This window comes from Rhincodon typus, chromosome 19, assembly GCF_021869965.1.
Source record: "Rhincodon typus isolate 14 chromosome 19, sRhiTyp1.1, whole genome shotgun sequence".
Lineage (NCBI taxonomy): Eukaryota > Metazoa > Chordata > Chondrichthyes > Orectolobiformes > Rhincodontidae > Rhincodon > Rhincodon typus.
In genome coordinates, this window is record NC_063350.1 from 40,435,565 (window position 1) to 40,450,663 (window position 15,099).

Below are 15,099 nucleotides of genomic sequence, written 5' to 3' on the forward strand. Positions count from 1 at the left end.
AACTATGTTAATTTTGATACTGCAAATAATTTCACAATATGAACAGCTTGTGTCTTATGAGTCATCTTGCCTGCTAACTGTAACCATCAGGGATGCAGTTATTAACACAGGAATTCACCTGTCTTAAGCTCTTGGTCTTGTTTGGATAAACGCACAACAGTGCTGTCATTGGTGAGATCATTTTTAAACAAGAACATTAAAGGCATTGATTTTTTAATGATGGGAGAATGAAATTCACAAACAACATCCACTGGTAACTTCAATAAAAACAAACAATACATACCCAGATCTCCAATTCTAAAGTTTTTAAACACTTTGATGATCTCCAGGGTAAATTTCAACTTTCTGCTGTAAACTGAAACCAGCACTGCTGCTTGGGTCCTTGTTATAATAACTGGACAACTTTAGGGAAATAGGAAGGGAAGGAAGCCATTCAAACCCCTAAGCCTGTTCCACTACTCAATGACATCATGGCTGATTTGTGGCCTAATTCCAGATACCACCCTCTGGGCCATATCCTTAAACCCTTTGCTTAATTAAAACATAAAATCTATCTCAGTTTAAAATTAACAGCTTATCCATTGCCTTTTGTGGAGAAGTTCCAAACACCGACTACTCGCTCTGTGTGGAAGTGCTTCCTGACATCTCTCCTGAGCAGTCTGGCCTTAATTCTTGGACTATACCCCTGGTTCTAGAATCTGCAAACAATGGAAAAGATTATAACTTTTTGCTGTTAACATCTTGACTATGTCAATCAGATCACCCCTTAACCTTCTAAATTCTAGAGAAAACAGGTCTAATTTGTGTAATCTTTCCTCATAACATAACCCCTTAAGTCCACTCCAAGGCCAATACATCCTTCCTAAGCCAACACATCCTTCCTAAGGATCTGCTGCCTCATAGAAGGATCATAGAACGTAGAATCATAGTATTGTTCACTATTCTCCAAGTAGGATCTAACCAGGTTTTTGTATAATTGCGCATAACTTCTACATCTCTATATTCCAGTCCTCTAGATATAAAGCCAGCATTCCATTAGCTTTCTTGATTATTTTCGGCACCAGCCAGTGACATTTTAAAGCTCTGTACACCTGAACCCCGAAATCTCTTTGGCTATCCACCGTAGTTAACTTCAAGCCATCTAGCAAGTCCCGTGATCTATCATTTTTCAGTCCAAAATGGACAACCTCACACTTGTTTACATTGAACTCCATATGCCACAGTTTTGCCCATTCACTTAGTCTATTAACATTCCTTTGTAATTTTATGCTATCATCTACACAGTCTATAATGCAACCAAACTTTATGTCTTCAACAAATTTGGATATAATCTTCTGTGCCATTATCCAAGCGGTCAATAAATAATGTGAAAAATTGAGGCTCTAACACCGATCCTTGTGGGACATTACTGGCCACATTCTTCCAATTTGAGTATCTACCTGTTATCCCCACATTCTGTAGCCTGTCACTCAACCAATCTCCCATCCATGTCAGTAAATTGACCTCAGTTCTGTGGGCTTCTATTTTCGTCAACAATCTCTCATTTAGGTCTTCAAATGCCTTCCAGAAGTCCATATAAAGAACATCCACAAACATTCCCCTGTCTACTACCTCAGACACCGCTTCAAAACAATTCAATTAGCTTTGTCAGGCAGGACCTACCTGTCATGAACCCGTGCTGGCACTCCCTGATTAACTGAAATTTTTCAAGGTGTTTAGTTAGCCCGTCTCTGAATGCAGATTGCAACAATTTCCCCACCACAGAGCTTAGGCTAACTGCTCTGTAATTACCTGGATTTCTTCTTTCACCCTTCTTAAAAAGTGGAGTGACATACGCAATTATCCAGTCCAGAGAATGACTCCCGTATCTAGGGAATTCTGAAAGATGATAGTTAGGGTGTTACAGTGTGCTCCTCTACTTCCTTTAATACCCTTGGATGGAAACAGTCAAGTCCCGGGGATTTGTCATTCTTTAATTCCATTAATTTCCTCATTACCGAAGTTCTACGTGTTAATTTATTCAGTCCCTGTTTCACCATTAATTTCCTCAGGACTTCTGGCAAAATATCCTTCTTTCTACTGCAAATACGGAGGCAAAGTAATTCTTCAACATGTCTGCCATTTCCATATAGTCTTTGACAATATCTGCACTTTCAGTCTTTAGTGGACCAACATTGCTCGCGATCGTAGTGACTGTAATGAGGTCAGCCAAGTGGATCTCATAGAATACGAGTTCCCTGATTAGGGCTATTAATCTGGTCCAATCAGGGAGCCCTGGCTGAGAAATAAGAACAGGAGTGTCAGACATCTTGTTCCTCAGAGTCAGCTCTGAGTGAAGGTGAAGCAGTGTCAAGGACCCTCCATGTGTAAATAAAGGATGACTTGGTGATGGGATACAGGCCTCTGTGGAGTTATTTCAGTGACGATGAGAGTTGGATGCACACTCCTGAAGAAATTCGCTCACAACATCTTTGAGTTGGGGTAGGCATTTCTGGCATCATGCCATGATTTGGGATGCTTGACTAGTTCGATCCTGCTGTCAGAGACTGGGCTCAGTATGTGGAAAGAAGGCATTATTTTTATTTCCCCCGGGCAAATGACATTAGGGCAGATGCAAAGCAATGAGTAATTCACCAGACAACTTGTGGACCTGCAGCTTTCTCCGTTATTAGGAGCCTAACTTTCCCTGTGGCACCAGATACTAAAACCTTTCAAGAGATGATGGATTTAGTTAAAGAATATTACAACTCTAAACCTCCTCTCATTCTGTGTCGCTATCAGTTTTATCATTGGAAAATGCAACATGTGGAGCATATAAGTTGCAGGGTATTCCAATGGAAGTGGACACTCTCACCAGTCCGACTGAGCTTGGGAAACACCACTTGAGTGAAGGCAACCGTGTAGCCTCACTCAGGACAGATTCTGAACAGAGGGGCTTTAGGGCAGCCTACAGCAAAACCCTAAACAAAGCCAGGCCAAGGCCACACGGTTAAAATTTTCTTCAGAATCTGGGCAGCTAAGCCATTGTTGTTGCTGCAGGTACATGGACTTGAGACAGCAAAAGAGTCCCACTAGACCTAAACTGAGTAAGAAAGCATAGAGGCCAGTATCCCATCACCAAGTCATCCCTTATTTACATGTGGGAAATCCTTGACATTGATCCAACTTCCTCTGAGCCAGCTCGCAGAGTGAACAAGATGTCTGACACTCCTGTTCTTATCTGTCAGCCAGGACTCCCTGCTAAGGCCAGGTTAACAGCCCCAATCAGGGAACATCTTTTTATGAGGTCCACCTGGATCGTTACAACCACTACATCCCTCCCCGTGTCCGAGGACATGGGTAGGTTCATTCTTTCTTGTAGCTCGTCCTGGGTGTTTTAGCACCGTGTCCGGTTCCTCCAACTCTACCTCTGATATGGGCGGCATCTAATGCACAGCTGCTGACTTCTTGTGTCCAGAGAATTGCGGAAATCATTCTCTTCTTCAGGTGGCAAAGGCATCGAGGCGGTGACATCTGTTGTGTCAACCTCAGATTCTGAGGTACTTCAACGCTTGACAGAGAGGGAGAACCCAAGTGTTCCTGAACAGTAGGGAAGGCTGTGGAGGAGTTGGGCACATTTAGCTCACGCACTGCTTGTGAGTTTGCAGCTTTCATATGGTCCACGTGCTTGTTCAGGACCACTGCACCTACCCAAATCTTTTCTGTCATTGGACCTGACCTCACGTCAACCAAGCCTCTTACCCATGCAGGGCCTACACTAAACTTTTTCCCCTCAAGTAAGCCGTCTCTCTTACTTAGTGGAGTCTTGTGTCCTGCTGCTGCTTCACCCAACCTCCCACTTTCCCTTAATGGAACTATAAAATTTCCTCATTCTGATTTTGATCTCCTTGGCCAGTTTCCTTTCATAAGCTCTTAAAAAGTTGCATTGTGGCCATTTGCTGATTTTTGTATTTTTCCCCAATCAGCAGGAGCTGTGTTTTCTTTTTGCATTTTTACAAGCCCTTTCTATTTTAGGTACTTTCTAATCAACCTGTTCAGAGATGTTATTATATACTTCCACAGAAGGTGGGACTATGCTGTCCCTTTTCTCTTTAGTTGTCCACAGCTGCATGAAGTGGAGCCTCTCCCTCTCACGGGTAAAAACTTTGGAAGGCAGGTGTCTTCTTTTTATGGAAAGACAGACATCCACCCGCAATGTCAGTTCTACACACCAGTGGTGAACTGAAAATAAAATTATTCTTCTTCCATATTTGGAATTTGTACATAAATCGTTCTGTCTACTAGGCTAAAAAACTTGTGGTTACAGGTCTGTAACTGATGGTAGTGGTAGCACTGTGTCTAATTTGAGATGACTAATGAACTGCATTACACAGGAACTCTATCACAGACCATTAAGATCTATTGACTTAAGTGTATCCCCACCTATTAGTGCATTGAACCAATGCAATAAATAAACCTAATTACCACAGAGAAGCAGACTTGGGGTTACCCCTTTCCCTCAGCGTAAGAGGCTGTGGAGCATTCCATGATCACTTTATTTCATTCGATCATTTTAAATGCATGGTTCACATTAAATAACCTTTTAATTCTAACAATTTCCATAATGCAGCTGTAAAAAAATGTGCCATTTCTTCCACACAACAGTTTGTTTCTTTGGTTCTGAGATGCCAGCATGTTCATTAGCTGTTGCCTGTTACCTGCTGAACCTTTTTGCAATTGGCTACATCGGTATGGATATTTTAAAGCTTTTGTTAAGCAGTACTGTCTCGGACTTAGACTTATGAGCAAAAATCAACTGTCTTAAAGCCAAGTCAAGATAATTTATGTCAAGTCTAATAACAGGGCTATGCCAGATCAAATATTCCGTTCATAGGTACTGCTTGGCCTGCTGTGTTCATCCAGCTCTACACCTTGTTATCTCGGATCCTCCAGCATCGGCAGTTCCTACTATCTTCCGTTCATAGATGCCCACTTTCACCAGCTGGAGACAAGCACAGCTTTAAGTATACTGGCACATTTTATTGAGAGTTCCTAGCCACTAAAAAGATCATACCATATAAGCACAACTAAACAATATTGAGCTTATTTTGGAGCTCTGAATCCTTTGCTTTGCCAATTTCCCTAAAAATTAAACCATCACAGAGCTTTTAAAACTGAAACCTATACTTTCTCCCAATAAATGTGTCACCTCAAATTAAAAAAAACTAAAAGAAAAACCTGAAGTCATGTATCCAGCATGTGATGATAACTGACATCAATAAAAGTGACCATTCCATTAGCTCTATATTTACCCTTGATGGTGATTATATCTACGTGGATCATCACACTTTTTGGCCTCTACCACACATTTCTGTCACTCTCCAAATGAATTTAAGTCCAGTGTCATACACACAACAGCTGAAATATTACATTTTCTTTAAGATTAAGAAAAAGAAAATCCTAACTGTATCTACTTCATCAGAAATTATACAAGTCTGCCCACATTTTACTTACGTTGAAATAACTGGATGATAATCCCTTACAGATTATATGAATTAGGCATTAATTTGTGAATCATTGTTCATTAAAATAAAAATTGGAATACTTAAACTCCGACAGTGGAATTCGTTAACTTACCACAGGCAAACACTGACCATTTATTAAAATGATAACATTTGCGATGCTTTGCCCATGAACCTAGCATTCAAACAGGAAATTTATATTCAAGATTGAGCCCATTTTAGATAGTCCTCACACGTTTGCCTCGACACATAAAAAGACATTCCCTTTGCCTATATTTCAGCCCCTTTCATCTCAGAGCATTAAATATTGATTGACAGACAGATATCATACACAAAAAGGTTTACCAGATCATTTTTTTTTTAACCCAATTACATTACATAAATTGTATTTATGTAGTACCTTTAATATGGTCAAATGTTGCAAGGCCTGTAACAGGAGAGATTTTCAACCACCGTTTGGTGCCAAGGCACAGAAGGAGATATTGAGCAAATGAGAGGCACAGGTAGATCCCAAGATGTGTCTTAAAGGAAGAAACAGATGTAGAGAAGCAGAACAGTTTAAAAGTAATATGTAGACTTTGGAGCCGTGGCAGCTGAAAGCATGAACAATGGTGGAGCAATTAAAACTGGAAATACAAATGAGGCCAGAATTGGAGGACAGTAAATGTCTCAGTGGATTGCAAAGCTGGAGGACATTGCATAGAAACATAGGAGCAGTAGGAGGCCATTCACCCCTTTGACCTGCTCCGCCATTCTTCATGATCATGGCTGATCGTCCAATTCAATGGCCTAATCCTGCTTTCTCCCCATAACCTTTGATCCCATTTGCCTCAAGTGCTATATCTAATGGCCTCTTGAATACATCAATGTTTTTGGCATCAACTACTTCCTGTGGTAATGAATTCCACAGACTCACCACTCTTTGGGTAAAGAAATGTCTCTTCATCTCCATCCTAAATCATCTACCCCGAATCCTCATGCTGTGATCCCTGGTTCTGGACATACCCACCATTGGGAACATCCTCCCTGCATTTACCCTGTCCAGTCCTGTTAGAATTTTATGATTCTTTATGAGATTCCCCCTCACTCGTCTGAATTCCAGCGAAAACAATCCCAATCCAGTCAATCTCTTTTCATACGTCAGACCCACCATCCCCGGAATCAGCCTGGTAAACCTTTGCTGCACTCCCTCGAGCGCGAGAGATTAACCACAGTGGGGGGTGGGGAGCATGGCCATAGAAGCACTAAAAACAAAAATGAGAATTTTTAATTCTAGATATTAATTGCAAGCCAATATAGGCCAAATGCACAAATCTGCTCACACGTGCTTCCAAGCACCTTTACTTTAACTGATTAGTTTCAGGATAAAGTAAGCAGTCTGTCCCATCAGTCCCTTCAGATGGCTCTGCTGTGGGATACTTTTTTTTTTTTAATACCTTTACAATTTTAAGACATTGGTAAAAATACCTAGTGCCTTGGAAAAATAGTGAATTTTGCTGGAAGTATCAAAGTTTAAAGTCAGGCAGCAGCAAAATTTATGACTTATCAGAGTCATCTGAAATTGCCTGCTTGCTTTGGGAGTGGGGGAATTATCTGTTGAAGGACCGTTTTTAACATTTTTCCAATATTAGATCTCAAGATTTTCATCTCTGCCAAAAGATTGCGTAACTTGGGAGACACTAGATATTTCAGTTGAGTGCATCATATTTGGGTGCAGCAGGCATGATGAACAGACCATCTTTTCCTATCCTTCTTGTTGTATCTTTCTAGGATTAGGATCAGTTGTACTATTTTCCCTAATGCAACGTTCTTAGCCTCGCTCGATAGATTCACATATGAATAATACCAGCCATTGGGAGGACTGGAGAGCTGCTGGCACCTGTGGAAATGCACCCTGGAATAATTCAATTCATTGAGAAAACAGTGTGAAAAAATTGCTGGTAAAGAAAGTATGAAGGGCAAGGATAGTGACAGATTTAGATAATTCCTGGCTATCACAATCTCACCGAAAATAACTAATTTCAAATTTGTATATTCAGCTAATGTCATACTGTGTTTTGTTTCCACACTGCTATCATCTCCAAGCTCAAACCTGGCACTCTTCTAAATTGAATTTATTTTCCTACCTTCCATAAACTCTAACTTGGTTCAAACTCTGCTGCACATATGCTGTCCTACTAAGCATCACATAACCATCACTGATATACATAATACCTTATATTCTAATGCAGTAAATCACAATTAAACCCCTATCTGAAAACCCCATCTTCGTATGACTGTACCCTACTCTGTCTCTGTATTCTTTTCCAGCTGTTTATCTTCTTAATTTTTCTGCCACTAGCCTTCATCAGCTTGTTTTCTGAAAGGCTGAATGGTTTCCATCTTTGCTATCACAGTCACGTACTTAGCATCTCTTAGCAGGACATAGTCACCAATTCAGGAGGTCCTGGAGCATGCTAAAATCGAACAGTATACAATCATTGTTAAACTAACAGCATGTGCAGTGCTTCTGCTGAGTGCACTAGATTATTGATAGCCATGTAGCCAAAGACTTTCTGTGACCTTCAGACCACTGTGAATTGACCACTGGATAACATCTGCAAGCAAGAAATCAAAATAGCAGACAACTGGGAGATAATCACTGATGCTAAGACCACTGGAGTACTGCTGGAAAGGCACTGGAAGAGACATCAGGAGCAAAGAAAGTATGGTCAGGTGAAAAGGTCAGCCCTGAGAAACAGTGAGTTGTGCATGGTCTCGTGTATTGTCTTGCTGTGCTGCAAATGTGAGGCTACTGAGACCCACTAGATCACAGAGCTGACCACCACAGCACATTCCTCCATCAGTGTAACACCGCTACCCAATCACACTTCCATATTGTGAAATTTCTTTATTTTAAGAGGCTTGGTTAAATGGCAATTGTTGATTTAAGTGTGGTGTGATGTTTCTGCAAAATGACTTTTGTGCTACATACAGGTGCACTATTTCAGGTTCACCATTAAATGTTTTTGCTTACTTCTTTATTAGCTTCAAAATATAATTTGAAATTGCCTTCCTAGTGCTTATTTTACACAAATAGTGACAGGACCTCATCTTAAAGAACTGTTTCACCTTCAGCAACACTTTCAAGAAAGAAATAATGTAGAAGAGTTTAGCATCAATTTCAAATTCTTTTATTTATAAAAAAGACAAATATAGACACTACATGCTTGAAATTACTGTAGCCCATAATGCCAGTAAATGTGTGACACATATATATGCCATTTCTCCATTTCAGTGAAGGCACCTCACCACTTGAAAATAAAACATCTGCTGCAGAAGAAATTTGTACATGGTAATAAACATCAATATCTATTATCAACAGTACTTTCATGTTTTAAAATGCAAAAGAATGTAAAATATGTGATTCCATAACAGTTATTTGTGAAAATGTAACTCATAATAATAACTTAGCTACTTTTCAAGCAAAAACAAAGTAGTAAACAATGATGAGGAAGTACACATACAAGTGGCAAAATAGCAAACTCCCCAATACATAAGAAGAAGCTCCTCTGTTTCCCAAACTTTGTAAAGATTAAAAGGCAGCTTACCACAACCTTCTCAAAGGCAACTTGGGATGGGCAATAAATGCTGGCCAGCCAGTGATGCCCACATAACATGAGTGAATAAACAATGGAAATTAAAAGTATTCTTGTCTTTTTCATATTATTGAGGAATTTGATTGCTTTCTGGACATGATTAAAAAATGGAATGCCATCTCAAGCCCTTAGGGTTAACAACATACTTCTTCAGCCAAACTTTAGTGAACAGCTCAAGATCCCCCACCATACCCCTGCACTGAGACTTAGCCTCAGAGCAAACCTCACAATATTAGTTTAACATCTTTGCTCCTTCTAATTCAGATACCCCTTTCTCTCAAAAAGCACATGAAATGTTAGTTGTACAACATATTTTATGAAGTTACCAAGAAAATTGTGGAACATTGTCTTGAAATGAGACTCGTTTTTAAGAACAGAGAATCAAGAACTCAGCTACAGTAATAATTATTTAATGCCTATTACACACCTACCATATTATTTAATGCAGCAGGTGTAAGTTAAAAATTGCTGATTCTGCCTCACCAAAAATTAAGCAACGAAACTCTGCATACACCGAAATTTTTAATAAAAAATTGCAACAAATTTATCGGTCAACTTTTGAAAATGCCAGCTTGGCAGCAAGCATTCTAATTTATCTCCGCAAGTGAAAACAGGAAGCCAATTAATTGTAGTGGGTTCAGAATAAGTTATTGGAGCATCATCTGTATATTACTGGAAATACACACATACACAAATATAAATAAGAAAATGTGTAATTATTAAAGGCATGTGGAATGAAATATTATTAATGGACCGTGAGACTAGGCCATTAGTCCCTAGTAAGTAGAATAGAAATAAAAATAACAGGGTCATAGAATTAATTGAGGCAAGAAATGCCCATGGACCAAACAATTTAATTGTAAACCCATAGTTCCTATTGTTAGGAACAAAACTTCTCCATCATATGTGGTCACCATGTAAGAACGTGAACTAGTATATCACTATAAACAATTCACTACATACAAGATTGATTTGTACAGGAGGGAGCCTGAAGGTTGTGCACAAAACTCTTGCAGCTAGTTACTATCACTGGGGTCCGGCTGGATAATTAGTCTCCACACAATGATGCTGTTGTTTGGGACTTGTCTGTGTCCGAAACACATTGGTTCAAATTCTCAATACAATGACTTCAGCCATTCTACATAATTTATTGGCACTTCTGGCACATGTATTGCACCCAGGGCACCACCAATGCTTTAACATCGGGTGCTGGTCATGGTTGAAAAGTTGTAATGCAATTGATAATGTCCCGGAACACAGTAATGAGGAAAGGAGAGACGTGACAGGTGAGACAGGAAGTAAGATTTTTTTTCCAAATTTAAAGTTTTTTTCAAGTATCTGCACCATCGCCATTAGACAGTTTATTGTTCCATCTATTTTCAGGCATTTGAATTATGGAATGCATTACAAACAAATGAAAATCAGCAGCCGAGATATCATATCAGAGATATGTATAGGTGGTCGAGGAATCAAGTCAGGTGCAATGCTGGTGCTGTCATGGAGCCTTGCAGAGGTGACAGTAGGCACCTTTGAAAGTCAAGAAGCAGACAAAGACAACCTGATGCTGATATAGATCAATCAGGATTAGTTGCAGATGCAGGCAAGGCCCTCCGCATGTCAAGCATCCCTCATTTAACCACTTAATCATTCATCCATGACGGCCCTCAACTGGGAAAGCTTTCAGTTGTGGAACAGGTTCATAAACAGAATGGAAAAATTCATGTCACAAAGGCTTAAACATGGCAGAAAAACGACCACATTTCTGCACTTAGGTCTCTCGAATGCATGTCATAACAAAGCTTATAATGGTCTTTCCTCTATTCATCTGAAATGGAAATACTTCCAGTCATTGGGAAAATGGCCACTGTCTAATCAGTAGCAATTCTAGCATTCTTTACAAAATTTGTTTTCATTTAGAGATAATTAAACAGCAAATAATAAGAATTTAGTTAGGTGGTCTAGTAATAGCTATCCTCTGACCCAGCAACACGTTGATATACCTTTAAACATGGAATACAAACACTTTGGTCTAGATTTTATCTCTCATGTGCATAGAATGGGAGAATTCCCAGATCCAAAAAGTCCACTTTTAACAACTCAGCTTGTGTATTAATTTTCGGTCTGGGTTTCAAGAGACAGGAGGGCAGACAATGCCTCAAGAAAGGAGGTGTCTACTGGGACCAGATTGCCAGTCTCCAGGAATCAACAGCAAGTCCAAAGTTTAAAAATACTGAATAAAAGTAAAATGTTCCTTCAGTTCTCATCTATCTCCCACCTCCCATACATTTTGCAATGCCTTCTAAATAACATCTATGTTCCTGCAAGCATGCCAATGCCCCTTAATCCATCCTCCATAGCCCTTTGTAGCTCCTACACAAACTTACTGCCATTTCATGCCAACACACAACCCCCACTGATCAATCTTTGCCCTTCTACTATAACAAGTCACTTAATATCAACAATGGGCAAGCTTCAGGGCCTTCAAAGTCAGCTAAAATGGTGTTTTACATTTTCGTTGTGGACTTCGCTATATATTGATAGAAGTACACTGCCATAAAAAAAGTGTGCAACTTCCACATTCTTTCAGCTAAATAAAGCCATAAAACAACAAACCTTTAATACAAGAGAGAAAGTATTTTTAACAACACGTGTTGAAATCATGTCAAAGAGTTTATAACCACTTGCAGCTGTCAATCAGACTTCAGAACTACATGCACCCTATTGTGATAATGATAGTTGTGAAATCAGTTATGCAGCAATAATCCAGTAATAGAAACCTCAAATGAGGTTACACTGTGCCAGTCTCGCTTGTACTTCCAAAATGAGTGCACTGGAGAAAATATCAAACAGAATTAGACAGCAAATATAAAGAGCAAAGGTGCTGAACTACAGTGCACTACAGAAAACTCCCACAATTCAGCTTCATAGCATCATGAAGAATACTGATAAACGAGATGAATCCAAACTGACGGAGTCTCTTGTTCAATTAATACGCTGCAATGTACAAGAAGATAGCAGAAAATCAGAATAAAATATTAAATTTGGTTTAAAAACCAAAAGAACTGCGGATGGTATAAATCAGGAACAAAAACAGAAGGTGCTGGAAAAGCTCAGCAGGTCTGGCAGCATTTGTGAAGAAAGATCAGAGTAAACGTTTCAGGTCCGGTGACCCTTCATCAGATTATTAATATTAATATTAAAGGTTTGTTGTTTTAAGGCTTTATTTAGTTGAAGGAATGTAAAAGTTGTAAACTGTGTTTTTTTATGGCTGTGCATTTTTATCAATATGTCCTGAGGAAGGGTCACTGGACCTGAAAAGTTAACTCTGATTTTTCTTCACAGATGCTGCCAGGCCTGCTGAGCTCTTTGGTTAAATTCGGTTTAATTGATTATGAGTATTTGCAGACTGACGGAAATGCTAGCAGATTTCATGGTGATGTGGCACCAAACTTAGTGTTTCTCTGTTCTTGCAATGTCAACAGACAGTAACACTCTGCTATACAAGCGTGTAGGATGTACTAAATTAATTTGTGTATAATACTGCATTTTCCACTGGTCGAGGTTGACAGTACTGTACCAAATTGCATATTTTATATCTCTTTCTCATTGTACTATTTGGAGATAAAACTGGCAGAAAAAAATAAACATTTTATTTCTAGCTACATAACTCATTTCCACTGTAACCTGTTTCTTTTAAGGTAGCCACAGTTAAGCAGTCAACATCGTTAATGCTAAATTTCCACTGTTTGAGTTATGAAACGAACTGATGCGCAGATCTGCCTCACCCTAAATGGCCCCAAAACATGCAATGTGCCCTCTGGTGAGGTGGGTTTGTGATAAAAATGGGCCTACAATGCCCAGAGGCAGAATTGGGACAGCCAAGGAGGCAGTCGAGTATCGAGGCAGGATGATTATAAGGCCTGCCTCAGTTCTCTGTGAATTTGGCTGGTTTGATAAAAGGCTGTTTGGCACTCCAGCCTTCAACCTGCGACTTCCCCAACCCCAAACGCCTACGTCCCCTCCGTCACCACTTTCACAGTATACATCGATGGGTGGACCTAAGAAAACATGAGGAGATGGAAGAGAAACCTCTGGCAATCTATTAAACTTCTCAGTCAAACTCATTGATGCAATGTCTTTTCATGTCCTTTTCTTCTTCTGGGCATTCAGTACCTTGTGGCAACGCTTAAACAGATCAACTTACATTATAATACACAGACAGCACCCGACAATTCACATTGTAACACACAGACAGCACCCAACAAAGTTGCTTATCTGTGAATTGTGGGCGTATCAGCACAAATCAAATTCAACAGACACATTTAACTTATAAATTACAATAATAAAATATCTTTTATAACTGAAAGCCTCATATTGACCTAAATATTCTGATGGCTTGAGAGCTGTTGGAGTAGCATAGATTGGAGTAGCTTATCGGGACTATGTGGAATTCCTGACACAGATGACTGTGGGAATTAGTTGAGAAACTGAAACTTCTAATGAGATAGTAGGAACTGCAGGTGCTGGAGAATCTGAGATAACAAGGTGTAGAGCTGGATGAACATTTTCTGAAGAAGGGTCTAGGCCCGAAACGGCAGCCTTCCTGCTCCTCTGATGCTGCTTGGCCTGTGTTCATCCAGCTCTACACCTTGTTGTCTCTGAAACTTCTAATGGTCAATTCCCCTGAATCTGAAACCTTCTAAGAAAGCTCCTTAATATTGTAAACCTTTGAAGGTTTCAACTCAGTTAAGATTTACACTTACCCATCAATACAGGCACCAGTCCCAACCAATGCCAATCTTGACCTGATACTCCAAACCCTTTGACCACCCACCCACCAATTGCGCTCCCACACCCAACACATCCTTCCTTGCCTGCCCCTCTTGGGCCTGATAGCTCTTCCAGTCACAAGGCTGCAAACCCCTGCCACCAGACCTAACATTTCCCTGACCTCTCCTAAGCACTCATTTACCTCGCACCCTGCCTACTTGGTAACCTACGCACCTTACCCACCTCACAGCACCCATTTGGAACTCCGCTTACTCAACCCACGTAGGACATTGCCTACCTTAACCACCTGGCACTCTATACCACATGATGATTTAAACCCTTCAACCAAGAGTTACGCTACACCACACTTACCTTAAAAACCTACTCATTCACAGCGGTTGGCTGTGCTGCTGGGCACTTAAATCACAAAACACAGACACTGATTGATGCAAGATGGAGAATGGTTTCAATGAATATCTTTGCTGCTGGATTTCTGAACAGATTTTTAACAAGAAACCTCTCTCTGGGAATCTCTAGCACGGAAAACATTGAAAGGTACAGGGTCATTTTTAACCTGATCATGGTCAGAAACAGGGTTTCTGACTCTGATCATAATCTGTGTCTTCGTTGCTGGATTAATTTTAACTATTTCCTTTTACTGGCTCAGTCATTCATTGGACATAGCTGCCTAAAGAACTGTCTGATGAAAAGGATTTCAGTTTCTAAATTATCAGCTGTCCTCTACCGTAATGTGACATTCCCAAATTTAATTTTCGTAACAGCAAGGTGAATCGTGATCAGTATATAAATTCACATTAGGTATTTAAAGTGCCCAAAAGACTGGGGAGAATGGAATAGGAAGACCAGTCTGGCAATATCATGCAGCATTTAAACTGTTGCCAATAGCTCAGTGGTGTTCATTTAATGGAACAATGAAATCTTCTCAATAACTGTTTCATTGAAAGAGAAATGCAAAATGCATAAAGACAGCAACATCCAAGCTCTTCTGAAGAGTTTTTGAAAATATCACAGGGAGCTCCCAGTTCAACAACATTTTTGATAAAACATGGGTCTCTATCTGCAGGTCAGATGTTCCTAACAGATATACTATTTCAAACAAAATCATTTCCCAAAATAGACCTTTTAGTCTGCTGTGAATTTTGGTGCATATCAAAAACAACTGACTTTAT

General features: G+C 39.8%; 1 protein-coding gene across 3 annotated transcripts in view; it reads right to left on the minus strand.

The window, feature by feature from the left end:
• The window catches only part of LOC109917435 (teashirt homolog 2), a 504,362-nt gene that overhangs the window by 362,825 nt on the left and 126,438 nt on the right, over positions 1-15,099 (minus strand). The window lies entirely within an intron of this gene.